This window comes from Saccopteryx bilineata, chromosome 6, assembly GCF_036850765.1.
Source record: "Saccopteryx bilineata isolate mSacBil1 chromosome 6, mSacBil1_pri_phased_curated, whole genome shotgun sequence".
Classification (NCBI taxonomy): Eukaryota; Metazoa; Chordata; class Mammalia; order Chiroptera; family Emballonuridae; genus Saccopteryx; species Saccopteryx bilineata.
In genome coordinates this window covers 179,326,521-179,341,029 of record NC_089495.1, presented here as the reverse complement: position 1 = coordinate 179,341,029, position 14,509 = coordinate 179,326,521, and the positions used below count along the sequence as shown (strand labels likewise).

The 14,509-nt window shown below is 41.7% G+C and overlaps 1 protein-coding gene across 2 annotated transcripts in view; it reads right to left on the bottom strand.

Annotated features, from left to right (window-relative positions):
• The window catches only part of PAK5 (p21 (RAC1) activated kinase 5), a 277,050-nt gene that overhangs the window by 132,579 nt on the left and 129,962 nt on the right, over positions 1–14,509 (bottom strand). The gene's annotated exons all lie outside the window — the stretch shown is intronic.

Below are 14,509 nucleotides of genomic sequence, written 5' to 3'. Positions count from 1 at the left end.
GCTGGGTAGCTCAGTTGGTTATAGTGTTGTCTTGATATTCCAAGGTTGTGAGTTCGATCCCTGGTCAGGCACATATAGGATTCAATCAATGAGTGGATACATAAGTGGAACAACAAATTGGTGTTTCTCTCTCTCTAAAAATCAATAAATAAAGTCAATAAATTTTTATTAAAAAATTATTGGTTGTTAAGGCTACTTCTGCTGCATCTTACTTACTGAACAGTTCATCTGCCAGTTGAATCATCTGGGCTGTGAAGTGCAGCCCATCTCTGCCTGCATTATTTCCATCGCTGCCTTTGAAGTTTCTGATGGAAAAAAATCTATTATGTTGGAACCCATCTGCTTGATTAGCAGACTTTTGCAACATGCGATGAACAATATCAATTGATCTTTCAGATTTCTTTTCTTTGAGCTAAATGAGCCTTGATTTTTTTTCTCCTTAATGGGTCTTACTGCCTTAACTTGTAAATCATCTTGAGAGTGGCTAAGAAAGGCTCCCTGCGTTCTTTGATAACAGAATCCAGAATCTGACATGGTACCAGCAGGAGCCAAGACTCTCCTGTGATGAGGACGACCACGTGAGCTATTCGTTCCCTCTGTGCCTGCCATAGCTGGTGTCTGACCTCCTGTGCCCTAGAAGGCTGACCCACGTGGCACACTTGGCGTTGGCTCCCTGGAGGACTAGTGTCCGGATGGGTTTGGCCACTGGGGGAGATACTGACAGATGATGTGAAGGCAGGAGGAGACATAAGCTGAGCTATTTCTTTCCTTCTCCTCTCCTGCTTTGGCATTTTTGCCTCCTTGAGTAGCTGCATTCCTCCACGATCACAAAGCCTGAAAAACTACTTGCACTCCTTGTCCCCGTAGGCCTTGGAGCTGTTCCTAGTCCCTGGGGGCCTCCCATCTTTGGCTTGCTTGCCTAACCCTTAGGCATCCCTTGCACTGAAGCGTCTTCATCTGACCCACCTGAGGTGGGTTCTCTTTCTTACCTGTACCCTGACTGACGCACCCTCGAAGTCACAGACTGCCCCTGAAGTGGGTCCCGAGGCAAGGACTGGGTGCGAGGAGTTTATCTGGGAAGTCTAGGGACCACTGTCAGGGAAGAAGGGGTGTGCTATGTGGAAGGGAAGACAGTTAATTGGGGCTCAGTTAAACAAGCATGTGACTGAGGCTCCAGGCTGCTGAGGAACTCTCTGATAAAGTGTAAAACGTGCCTCAGAATGACCTAAGGGAAGATGGGGCTGGCCCCTACTGAGTGGTCAGTGGGTAGGGAGCTACTCCTGAGGGTGTGAATTCACCAGAACTGACAGGCTTTGGACAGCACTGCTCAGGATGGAAAAGAGAGCCGTCAGCCCGGAGCTGCACAAATGGGCAGCCGGAAGCAGAGACGGGCGTGGTGGATATGGGTGGTGCTCAGAGACCAGGGCCTGCAGACATCACGTCTACACATTTCTCCTTTTAGACACTGCCAAGATCCTCATTTTAGGGAAGCTGTAGTCACGCCATCCCCACCAGATGTTATCGAATGACACTTCTACCTGCAGTTTATCATTTTCCATCTCACTTACAAACTACTTCTCCTCTCCAATCATGGTTCCTCGTGCTTTCCTACCCTGGATTTTATTCTGACACCTCCAATTTTACCATGCCATTCTGAATTCTGATAGCCTCTACTGCGTACAGAAAATATTACTTAACGCGATTCTCATTATCCGGTGGCTGCTCCGGATAGTCATCGAGTTAGGATTCCCCGGGTCTCCTGGGTTCCAAAAGCATGGGGCTAGACGTATAAATAGATGGTGATTAATTCCAAATGCTGAAAACTGTGGCCAAATATATATTTTTGGGTCACTTCTCCATTCAAAGTGGGCCACTTCTCCATTCAGTTAACATGTATGCCGTGTCCGCCATGCACCCAGAACTGAAAACATATTGATGCATAAAATAGAGTTTTTGTCCTCATGGGCAGTCAGACAAATAAATAGATAATCTGAGTAGACTGTGACAAGTGCTCAGATGAAGAAAAGCCTGGGAAGAAATATGTATATGTGCACACTCACGTGCACGAGAGAGAGAGAAGGGGGGGGGGGGACCTGTTCTGAAACCAAGGGTTAGATGAACGAAGTTTGAGCTGAGATGGGGGCATGTGGCTTGGGGATGCTGGGCAGAAAGTGGGATCAGGATGTTCCATATATTTAAACAGACACCAGAATGAGAAAGAGGCCGGTGCCTTTGGGGAGGTGGACATACTCTAAAGCTGGCTGGAGCCCAGCCATGGTGGGCACCAAGGGCAAGGGAGGGGGAGAGTGCAGAGTGAGCAGAGGGCAGACTGCTGGCTTCCTGCCTCCAAATGAGACTTCCGAGAGCCCCACGAAGAACCAGCGCGAACTGTCCTGCTCTCCATTCTTCTCTTCCTGCGTGTGCACTTGGGTCATTTAGGCAATGATAGTTTATTGTCTTTGAACCAGAGCTGCTTCTTCAAGAGGGAAGTGAGATGATTCCAAGTCCTTCAGGAGCAGAGAGAGACACCTGTGTGTTTAGCCTGATTAGTGGCTAAACCCTGATTCAGGGTGTCCTCGCTTCTGCTGGCTGCTCATCTGTCCCGGGCGGGCACGGGACTCTCACGCTTGGAGTTTCTTCTCTGTTGCTGACAGCAGACCCCTCTGCCTGGTGTTGGTCCCTTCTTTATTCTCCCAGCAAAGCCAGGTGCAGGCAGAGTCTGGGAAACTGTTAATCCCTCCCAGCACACCGGGAGGGAGGAGCATACAGGACCAGTAGCCAAATAGAAATGAATGCTCCACTGGGAGCACTTCAACATTGCAACCTTTGCTCTCCTTGCCTCAGTTTCCTCATTATTTGTATAGTAAAAGTGTTATCATACAAAAACAACTTGGCCTGCCAAATGAAAACTCTTCCTAAATTTTTTTTTTTTGTATTTTTCCAAAGTTAGAACCAGGGACACAGTCAGACAGACTCCTGCATGTACCTGACTGGGATCCACCCGGCACACCCACCAGGGGGTGATGCTCTGCCCATCTGGGGTTGTGCTCCATTGTGGCCGGAGCCATTCTAGCGCCTGAGGCGGAGGCCATGGAGCCATCCTCAGTGCAGGGGCCAACTTTGCTCCCATGGAGCCTTGGCTGTGGGAGGGGAAGAGAGAGACAGAGAGAAAGGAGAGGGGGAAGGGTAGAGAATCAGATGGGCACTTCTCCTGCATGCCCTGACCAGGAATCGAACTCAGGACTTCCACATGCCAGGCCAATGCTCTGCCGCTGAGCCAACTGGCCAGGGCCTTTACCTAAATTTTAACTAGTCATTTTCCTCATCAATCCCACAAGGGTGATGATTGCCAAGTGATGAGACTCTCGGCTCGGTATAGAGTACAGCTGTGTCAATGTAGATGGAGTCCCATTACTGCAGGTGTGGTGACAACATGGACTCGATCTCATTGCTGTAGATGTGCGTGCTGAATTGCTAAAACATAGCTGCCTCAGACTCACGACTTTATTGATATCAAAGCAATATTTCAAAGGGTTCCCAAAGAGCCATGAGCCTTTACTGCCTTTGTTTCTTATAATTAAGGTCCGTGGTTGCATATTTCCCCTTGCAGGTATTGCTGCATTTGTTTTCTGAGTCAGGCGGTGTCACTGCTCTGCAAACACTCTCCCCTCTACAGAAGCCGGGGGAGGTTCTGTCTGCCACATCCCAATCTTCAAACTCTGCTCCAGAAAGAGCAGGAAATCAGGGCGCAGAAGAAATTCACCAGTTCTCTGCCTCCTTTCATTCTGGGGCCAGCCCTATAGCAACTATCTACTCAGCCAAATACCAATTGCCTGCAATCGGTGTGATGATGAAGTTCAATTGCAGATGGGCATTCAATTGATTTCAAACGAACTCTTATCTGTTTTTCCTTCCTTAGCCCTCTCCTTCCTTTATGTCTCTAACTGGCAGTCTAACTTTCTCTTGGGTTTCCTAGCCTCCCCTGCAACTTCACCAAACCAACAATTTTGTCTTTCCCCAGGTTCATGCTGCAAATGTTTCGTGATTTAGAACCCAGCAATAAAACATCCAATAAGCAAGAAGCATCCTGCAAATTGGCTTGGAAAAAGCTATCTTTGGTAACTTTGACCAGATAAATGAATGATTTAGATCAGTGGTCCCCAACCTTTTTTGGGTCATGGACCAGTTTAATGTCAGAAAATATTTTCACGGACCGGCCTTTAGGGTGGGACGGATAAATGTATCACGTGACCGAGACAAGCGTCAAGAGTGAGTCTTAGACAAATGTAACAGAGGGAATCTGGTAATTTTTTAAAAATAAAATATCGTTCAGACTTAAATACAAATAAAATGGAAATAATGTAAGTTATTTATTCTTTCTCTGCAGATCGGTACCAAATGGCCCACGGACCAGTACCGGTCCATGGCCTGGGGGTTGGGGACCACTGATTTAGATTCTAAGTCTTCATCCAAAATGACTTTTCACTCCCTTGGATCCCATTATTGTTCCTTTGGGGTTGAAGTACATTGGAATTCAGGATGAGAATAGTTTAAAAGCCAAATCTCTCTCAGGTATTTCTACAAATTTATGGGCAAATACACATATGTGCTTACATATAGCCATGTGTAGAGATAACTAGGACATATCTGAACTTCTAGGCCAATACTATGGCCTGTAGGCACTAAGAACTTACAGGAACCATTCTATACAATGCCCACATATTGAGTACAAGGTGCTGTATTTTAAAAAGCACACTTGACTCCACCCACAATAAACTGTCCTTTTTATCCAGTGAGACAGCCATAAGGATCATATAAATAGGTGGCTATTTATAAGTGAAACACTTAGGTCAGTTGATAGAAAACTTGTTAGTAGTAACTGTACTGCAGTCAGAGGGACAAAGAAGAGCTGTGGTCATGGAAGGAGGGACCCCAATGGCAGCCAGAGTCCTGTGGCATGTAGGCTCACAGCAGTCTATCTAAACCCCCCACGTGGGGGTCGGTGGTGGCTGCTCATACTGCGGACTGCTAATTCCCAGAGAACTGCCTCCTGGTGGAACATGGTGTTGATACCGCATATCATGCCATCTTTGAAAGGAGAAGTATATTGTCTCAGGTTGGGCTGACCCAGGAGGAAGCCTCTGGGACGAGGATTTGAGTGTAAGTTGTTTATTTGCAAGGTAGTCCCAGGAAGCAAGGGAAGGAGGATAGTGATTCAAGGGAAGGAAGGCCGCTGATGCAAGCTGAGCTCAAGAGCAAGTTACCCCTGGGGGCGGCTGGGGGTCTGTGCTGCTGAGAGACCTCTGGGAGACAAAGACAAAGCTGCTTGAGAAACATTTCCCATCTCTGTCCGCTACATCTCACCCAGGAGCTAGGAAGTGGCAATATTTCTCCATCAACTCTTGTCCATCAACCTTGGCTGAGAGATGTGCCAGGGGTATTAGTAGTTCTTCATCATTCTGTCTGCTCCCCAACATAGAGGCTTCGTAGCCAGAGAAAGCCATGGGGATACAGGCAGGGCAATAGCCCCATCTGTGTGCCTACAGCTGCCACAGAGAAACCCACACTCGGACACGCCTACAAAGAGATGAACTTGATGTTTCAAATGCAGGGGCACCCGACTTCCCAAGAGAAAACCCACGGAGTTACCATTAATTGGGTCACATCTGGACCAAAAGATGGATGATTACTGAGGACACTAAAGAGGGCGGAGGAACAGGTGAGGAAAGGACGAGTGAGGGTGAAGAAGAAATACTGTTCTTGGAGTGACAAGTCTTCCAAAAGGCCTTAGGGAACTCTGTCACCAAGATCATAGACTGTGTGGAAAGGAAAGGACCTATGATCATCTCTCAGCCAACCATCCCATCAGTAACGTGAGGACTGAATAGCCCGCATTTGGTAGGGTTTCAATAGGAAATTGCCTTATTTTTCTATGACTCTTTTAGGTGGACCTTCTTTCCTGCTCTGGATAAAAATCTGTGAAGACATCACAAATTTCTGGTCACTCTTGGTTATAAGAATCATCTAATTTCAATAATAATTAAGATTCACAGATTAAGTCACCATTTCTTACAAGGGAAAGAAAAATGAAACAAGCATGTGCCCAGAACAGGTCCTCTTATGTTTTACATACCCAAAGGAGTTTGCTCAATTGTTTTATTCTAGGACTCTTTACAGCATCTCATGTTCAGCCTGCAACTGAAGAGATTTTATTTGTATACACACTTTTATTTGAGGTCATTAGTTGTGACCTTTGATTTAGAAACAATATAGTTGTTTGCAAAAGGTTTGATAGGTGTCGACCAATCTCAACCGTGCCTGCCCTTGAAATGGGGCTGCTATTCCCTCCCTCTAAAAGCCTCTACAATTGCTAATCTTCTGCCAATCTTCCTGTGTAGAAGAATCAAGTTTAAGTTTGTGTTCAAAGATATCACTGAACCTGCCCAGGTACAGGAATCACTTGTTGTTCAAATTTTGCTTATAATACATTCTCTCAGAAAGGTAATATTTCATAATCACTGACTCTATTAGAGTTCTTGAGCACATTCTTAAAATATCACATAAAATAAAACAGCCAGATAATAGGACCTGTTTCCCCAATATTGTACCTAACTTGACATTAATGTCAAAAAGGACTAAAACCAGATTCCTTATGCAAAAGCAGCTAGGAACTTAAAGATCATTGTTGCATTCCCCTTCTTAAATGACCTGTCTGTGTGTAACATCATCCATACTAAAATGAAGCTATAGTCCCAGAACATAATTCAGAAATATACGGCTCACAAAAATTAGGGGATATTTTAATAGCTTCATATTTGTTTATTGAAATATCCCCTAATTTTTGTGAGCAGCATGTTAAGACTCCATTTTGCCCCTCCATGTGTAGGGATTTATTTAGAACACTAGTAGGAGTCCATCATAATTTTTAAAATTTTAATCATTTTTTTAGTTTTCAATGACAGTTGTTATATATTATTATATCAGTTTCAGGTGTACACCCTCGTGATTACATATTACATAACTCACTACGTGATCATCCTGATAACTCTTGCACTCATCTGACACCATGAATAGTAATTAGAATATTATTGACTCTATTCCCTACGCTGTACTATATGTCCCCATGACTACTCTGTAACTACCAACTGGTACATCTTAACCCTTTACCTTTGTCACCCATCCCCCCTACACCCCTCCTATCTGTCACCCTTCAAAATGTTCTCTGATTCTGAGTCTTTGTCCTGCTTGTTTGTGTTTATTTTGGCTTTAGACCCATAATTTTATTTCAATTGGAAGTCAGACTGTTTTATTCCATGAATCCACCACCACATAACATGATTGAAATGAAGCCATATGATAACAAAAGAATTCCAACTCAGTGGTGTTCTGAAGTAGCTGATATAACTTCATTTATTTAGTTATTTGGGGGAGGGGGTAAAAAATAACCCACTAAGAATTAATCATAATCCCACTTCTTATGCACTCATGATGCCTTTTTACAGTTGTAAAATATACATGAGAATTTTGGAAATGTGCAACTGTGACATTTAAAAAGATTTAGGTATGCATGGTAATGACCGAGCTCCAAAACTGGGAGTCTGGATGTCATCCTAGAAAGAGTGTGAGTTTTATACGGGTTAATACCGGCTTAGCAGCAGTGTGAACCTGGCCGACAAGTATCTGATTCATTCTCCATTAAGAAAGAAAAATGGACATATCTTCCTCCTCCTCCGTGCACCAACACACAAACTCACAAACCAAAAGTCTGTCTCATAGGTTTACGAACAGAAGCCATGCTAGTTCTTCCCTTACCAAAAAACCAGGGATTAATATTGTAACATATTTCTACCTTATTCTACATACCATGCAGTTTGAGTGAATTAATGTCTGGTCCCATGAATGAAAAATGAGACCTTTGAGGAGAGACTGTAATTGACCACTTGTGAAGGTAAATTGATATTCCTTTTTCAGAATAGGGATAAAAGCCTCATTCTTTGTAAATCTTACATTATTCTTGATAATCTAAGAGTGAGATAAGACCTTAATGCTCTGCAAGTGATGCTGTGAAATAATGTGGCAAGGAGAAACTGATCTGACACTTTAATCTCTCAAATGAGGAAATCAATGTAGAAAAAAGAGCTTATAATAGTAGTTTCTCTCCCTTCCTCTCTTCTTCCACTATGTTTCCATCTCTACTTTACCCCTCCACTTCCATCTTTCCCTCTCTCCTTTTCTGTGTGTCACTGTCTCTCTCACACACACACACTCTTCAATGTGTAATCTTCATAAAACAAAAGAACAGTTAATTATAGTCATTTCTAACTCAAACAGCCATATAATACAGTAAATTAGTGGAAACTTGTCGGTAATGTAGCATCTAAAAGTAGTTGTGCATAGATAATATGTTACTACCTTGTAATCATATACTAAAACCAAAAAATGTATTTCAACAAATGAGTCATATAACTTTTGAGTCATATAACTTTTAGTTCATTAGCACTTTATAAAAATATACATTATGACCAACTTCCTATGAAAATATATCAGTACAGTCATGAAGGCTTTTAAATGAGCTGTGTTGAACAAATAAGTAATGCCTCTATATATAATTTATCATTTCAATCTAATGCAAATAACTGATGACAGCTGTATAAATTTATGATTGTCATATATCTTTGGAATCACAGATTTTTCAAATCTCATGATGTATAGAACATGCCTTCCATCACGAATTCTTATTTATTTTTTATGTTTTTTTAGGAAAGGTTGACTCATACAAAATCTCTTAGCGGCAGGAGATCTAACTGGATATAGAATTCACTACTTAAAATTTAAGGTTCTATAATTCAGTGGTTATATTTTTGATTTGCAATGATAGGTGTTTAATGAGGAATTTAAAATAAATAAGACACACTTACAGTTTCAAAAATCTCACTAAACAATTTCAATAAGTCAATTGCAACCTATAGTTTTAAGACCCAGGACACAGCTACAGCTCTGTGTGTGTGTGTGTGTGTGTGTGTGTGTGTGTGGTGTGTATTTTAAAGAGGTAAGTTACTTTGGGGGGCAGTCATGGGTGTTTAAATTGTGGTTCCTCTTCTATATATTGTCAACATAAACATTTTATTAAATTCACATACATGAAGTGCATGGAGTGTACAGCTTAGTGAATTTTCGCCAAGGGAACACGTTCTTGAAGCCACAGTATACATCAAGGAGAAAAGAACCAGAAACCTCCCTCAAGCTGTGTCTTTGACTGCATCAAAGATAAACCATTATCCTGACTTCTTTCCTCAGAGACTAGTTCTGCTTGATTTTGAACTTTATATGTACAGAATCACACAGCCTGTATTCTTTTAAGTCAACTGTCTTTGATGCAACATTATGTCCGTGAGATTTACTCATGCTGTATGCCACATTCTTTCACATTGCTATCCAATGTTCCACTGTATGATTATACCACACTTTATGTTTCTTCTAATGTTGATGGACATTTGGGCTGTCTCGAGTTTGGGGCTAACAGAAATAATGCTGTCATAGATGTTTTAATACTTGTCTTTCAGTGAATATGGGTAATGATGCATTACTTACTATTGGGCATACAGATACCAAAGAGTGCAATTGCTGGGTCAAGGTTATGTGTATATTTGGCTTCAGTAGGTAGCTCCAGTCTGCTTTCCAAAGTGGTTACACAATTTACATCCCCACCAGCAGCTTATAAATTACTCACATCCTCATTCCCACTTGCTGTTGTCAATCTTTTTCATTATAGTCAGTCTGGTGGGTGTGAAGTGGAATCTCACTGTGGTTTTAGATTGCATTTCCCTAGTGAGTAATGAGTCACAGCATCTTTGACATGCACTGGCCACTTGGACATTCTCTTTTATGAAAATGGCTCAAGTCTCTTGTCCATTTTCCCACTGGGTTCTCTCCCTTTTCTTACTCATTAGATGGAGTTCTTTATCAATTCTGGATAAAAGCCCCTTGAGTATATGTATGTAGATATTAAAATATTTTCTCACACTCTATAATTTTCTTACACTATCTTAATAATGCTTTTGATGAACACATGTACTTAATTTTTAATTAGTCCAATTTAGCTATATTTTCATTATATCTATTACTTTCTGTATCCTGTTTTAAAAGTCCTTGTTTCCACCAAGGTCATGCAGACATCCTCCAAAGCTTAGATATACAATCCATCTGTAACAAATTCATTCACGAGTATTGCAAATGGGGTCCAAAGTAGTCAGAGAAGGTAAGTTCTTTTACAGCCTTTGCTTGCAAAGCATAGCATATCTTAGCAACTCCAAGGAATGAAAAAAAACCCAACAGAAACTGATCCAGCTGCTACAGCAGTTAAGGCATGAAGATAATCAAGCATCTACTGAAGGAATCTTTTTAGTGAATATTATCTTGCTGTTATTCAAAACAATCTGAATAAAAGGGTACTGTTAAAAAGTATATCATTTATTTACACAGAAAGCAAAATACCTACTTTTCTTCTGCTGATGACTCTTAAATTCTATTTAAAATTCCAAATTCTAAGAAAAAAAGAAAGCAAAAACGTCCCCCCCTTCAGCATATACATTTAGAAAAGCCTCATAGACCAGTGTTGTCCAGTAGAAACATAATGCAACTCACACACGCTTATTCAGATTTCCTAGTACCACATTAAAAATAAAAACAAATCAGGTGACATTAACTTCAATAATATATTTTAGTCAATGTAAAAGATCCTAAATATTTTTATTTGAACATATGGCCCCTAGCCACATTTCAAGAGCTGAATAGCCATGTGTGGCTAGTGGCTACCATACTGGGTAATCCAGCCACAGTTACCTGAATACAATGGCCTCCTTCATAAGTATTATAATTTACATATCTACAGATCAACCTATTTTATAGTCATATAATAGCTACATATTTAAAAAATAATGCAGTGGTTCCCAACACGTAGCTTCTAAAATTTTCACATAGGCATCACCTAGGATTTTTAGAAATGTAAATTCTGGATGCTACCGGAGTCAGAATCTCTGGGGGGCTAGGTTGAACAATCTGTGTTTCGATGATTTTGATGTATGCTCCCAAACTCTGGGAATGACAGGGTCATTTCTTTTTTATACAATATATTAACTTTGTAGTTCAAGGTTATAAATATACTGTCCTAGCCGAAGCAGAAGCATGGTGGGGGAGAGGGGTAACCTCATAGTCCCGTTAACAACTCACATATTCCAAAGGAGACCTCGCTTGTCCCAATGGTCTGATACTCTGTGCCAGACATGGGAGAGAATGATTTCTTTTTGTTTGCTGATGATTCCCAATTGCCACAGGCATCTATTAAATTTGCAGAAGCAAATTCTTGGGCCCACACAGAAATAATCAGAGCAAGGAAATTGTATTATAGAGAAAAGCAAATAACTGCTTTCCCCTTATTAGCTCTGTATATATAAAGAGGTTCTTGAAGAGCCTTTATTTTTTTTTAAATATATTCATTTCTTTGGCTCGAGATAGGTCATATGAGAGATCCAACTTTATTATTGTCTCCTCCCACAGAGACAGGAAGCTTTCCCTCTGCTCTCACGGTGTGTCTCCAGCTCATAACACTCTGCAAGTGCCTGGTGTGTTCCTAACAAATATAGGACTTGTTAAATGAATGGGTGGACTCTTGGTAAATGCTTCTCCATTTATCAAATTTTAGTTTAGATGATCAGCTAGCTTAATTGCTGGGGTTCTCTTATTATTTTAACACAAAAGAAGCCAAGTCATTCCATTTTGTTGCTTTTCAAGTAGCATTTTCCTTCTTTCAAAAGATGCCTTACCATCTAAAAGTTCAGATGGAAAAGATGCAGATTTTAAGGGAAGTTCTTTTTTTTTGTGACAGAGACATAGACAGATAGAGGGACAGATAGGGGCAGACAGACAGGAAGGGAAAGAGATGAGAAGCATCAATTCTTTGTTGCGGCTCTTTAGTCTCCTTAGTTGTTCATTGACTACTTTCTCATATGTGCCTTGACTGGCGGTCAAGGGGGGCTACTGCAGAGCGAGCGACCCCTTGCTCAATGTCAGTGACCTTGGGCTCAAGCCAGCGACCATGGGGTCATGTCTATGATCCCACATTCAAGCCAGAGACACCGCACTGAAGCGGGTGAGACCATGCTCAAGCCGGCAACCTCATTTCACCCTTGGGTCCTCCACATCCCAGTCTAATGCTTTACCCACTGCACCACTGCCTGGTCAGGCAAAGGAAGTTCTTGAAATACATTAACCCAGAAGGGTAAGGATCTTTTTGGTTTACTGCTGAAGCCCTAGCCTTTAGAACCTTGCCCATTTTGTGATAGGAGCTCAATAAATATTTGTTGGAACCAACATGTTTTATCCTTTTGGGTGTTAATTCAGGCTATTCTATTTGCCTGCAATGCCCCCCTGCTCCTGCTTTCTCCACATTTACTGAGATCCCACAAATCTTCTCCATCCAGAGAAACCTGTTCCTTCCCAGACAGGCCCCCCAGAGACTCAAAGTTGTCTGAGTCTCCGTAGTCACATCTAAGCCTCCTAACTTTTACTCCACTCAACCCAACACTCGCTAACACGATGCTTTTCATTTATTCTTTTTGGATCATTGCATTTTATAAGTTTTCTCTTGCCATCTAGCCTCTGGCTTCTTGAAGAATAGAACCATGACATACATTTAGTATGTTTTTTAAATCTTTCCCACACTTAGCTTAGTGGTTACAATATATTAGACATAATTATGACTTGACATAAAAGGGAAGCTTTTAGACAACATTTTTGGGGGCCCACAAGAGTCCTAGTTTATTACTGTTATCCTGGCACCCATATTAACATCTCTCCTTTTTACTCTCCATCCAGCCCTGGTTTGGACAATAAATTATGTTTTTCAAAGTGATAGCCAACATTAACATAATGAAACATTGGCCATGATGTGTCTCCAACTTCTTAACGACAGCCCATGATGTGAGAATGTTTTAACCATTGTGATCAATTGGCATGTGCAATGCCTTTTCTACTTACTGTATGTCTTTGGATTTGTAAAAGAAAATAAATCAGATAGTATGGCAAGTTGGCCAGGTGGCTTGATTAACCCCTTCAGAACCCTCAACATATTGCTTAAAAACCTTTCCATGAAATAAAGGAAAAAGCTGTCTAAACCCTAACCGCAGGTCGTCTATTTGAAACTTGTGAAGCCTTTTCACACATGATTTCTTCTGATGTTTACAACCCTCCTCTTACATAGATCATGGTGGTAGATACTAACTCCTACGGGAGAAGTAAAGGAAACAACTCCATGGAATTAATGCCACTGGGCCAGCCAGAAAGAGAAGCTAGAATAAAACTCAATATTCTACATTATGACTGCGCATCTCCTTTCCCCCATGAAGACCCATGGCCTTTAGTTATCCTCTCACACCTAGATACTCACTTCCCTTTCCAATAAGAATTGAAAGCACTAGTTGCAAGAATCAATGAGAACTTCATCCAAGACACGTCTGTAGACGTGACACACGGCATGCTTCGTAAGCACACGGGTAATGATGACCGGGCTCCCGCTGACCTCACACTCTCCACTCCCTGGGGGAGCCTGTCATTCTCTCCCACATCCAACTTCTGGACAAGGCAGACCAGGTGTTTTCGCTTTGCTCTGCTTTGCTCAGAAACATTAAGGGGTGAGCTCATGACTGCATTGTAGCCTGAAAGGGAGGCCGCCAAAAATGACGGAGGTCACCGGACTCCAAAATCATGTACGTTTGATTCCGCCAAATAAAAATTTCATGAAATAAAATGCCACACTCTCCACGAAGCTCACTGTCATGAGATTTGACATGTTTAAAAAAATTGTATGACTATGTTGACTAGTGTCATCCTAATAAATTCAATAAAAAAAAAAACATTTTCCAGTTTTTCTTTTCTTTCTTAAGTTACTGATGAGCAAGGCAAGTAAGTGCTTTATAGAGATTATAAGTAGTGTCATGGTTTGAGGAATATGTGAAGATATTGATCATAGCTGACGATTAGAAACAAAGCCTTTAGCAAGGCAGGTGAGACTGTCAGCCGTGGCCTGGGATAACACAACACCCTTCTCTGCATCCCCTGTAGTTCAACCAGCTCTTGGACTCTTGCATTTCATGCCACATAGCGAGAAGGTGCAATAAGCAACTAGGACCCACACGTGTGTTTGGAATTCACAGTCTGGACTGTACCATCAAAAGTCCTTCAGCCTGACCTATGGTGGCGCAGTGGATAAAGCGTCGACCTGGAAATGCTGAGGTCGCCGGTTCGAAACCCTGGGCTTGCCTGGTCAAGGCACATATGGGAGTTGATGCTTCCTGCTCCTCCCCCTTCTCTTTCTCTGTCTCTCTCTCTCTTCTCTCTCTCTCATTTCTAAAATGAATAAATTTAAAAAAAGTTAAAAAAAATAAAATAAAAAAAACAACTGAGCTTTAAAAGTCCTTTGAAGCTTAAGGGATCAACACACACTTCCACTTCC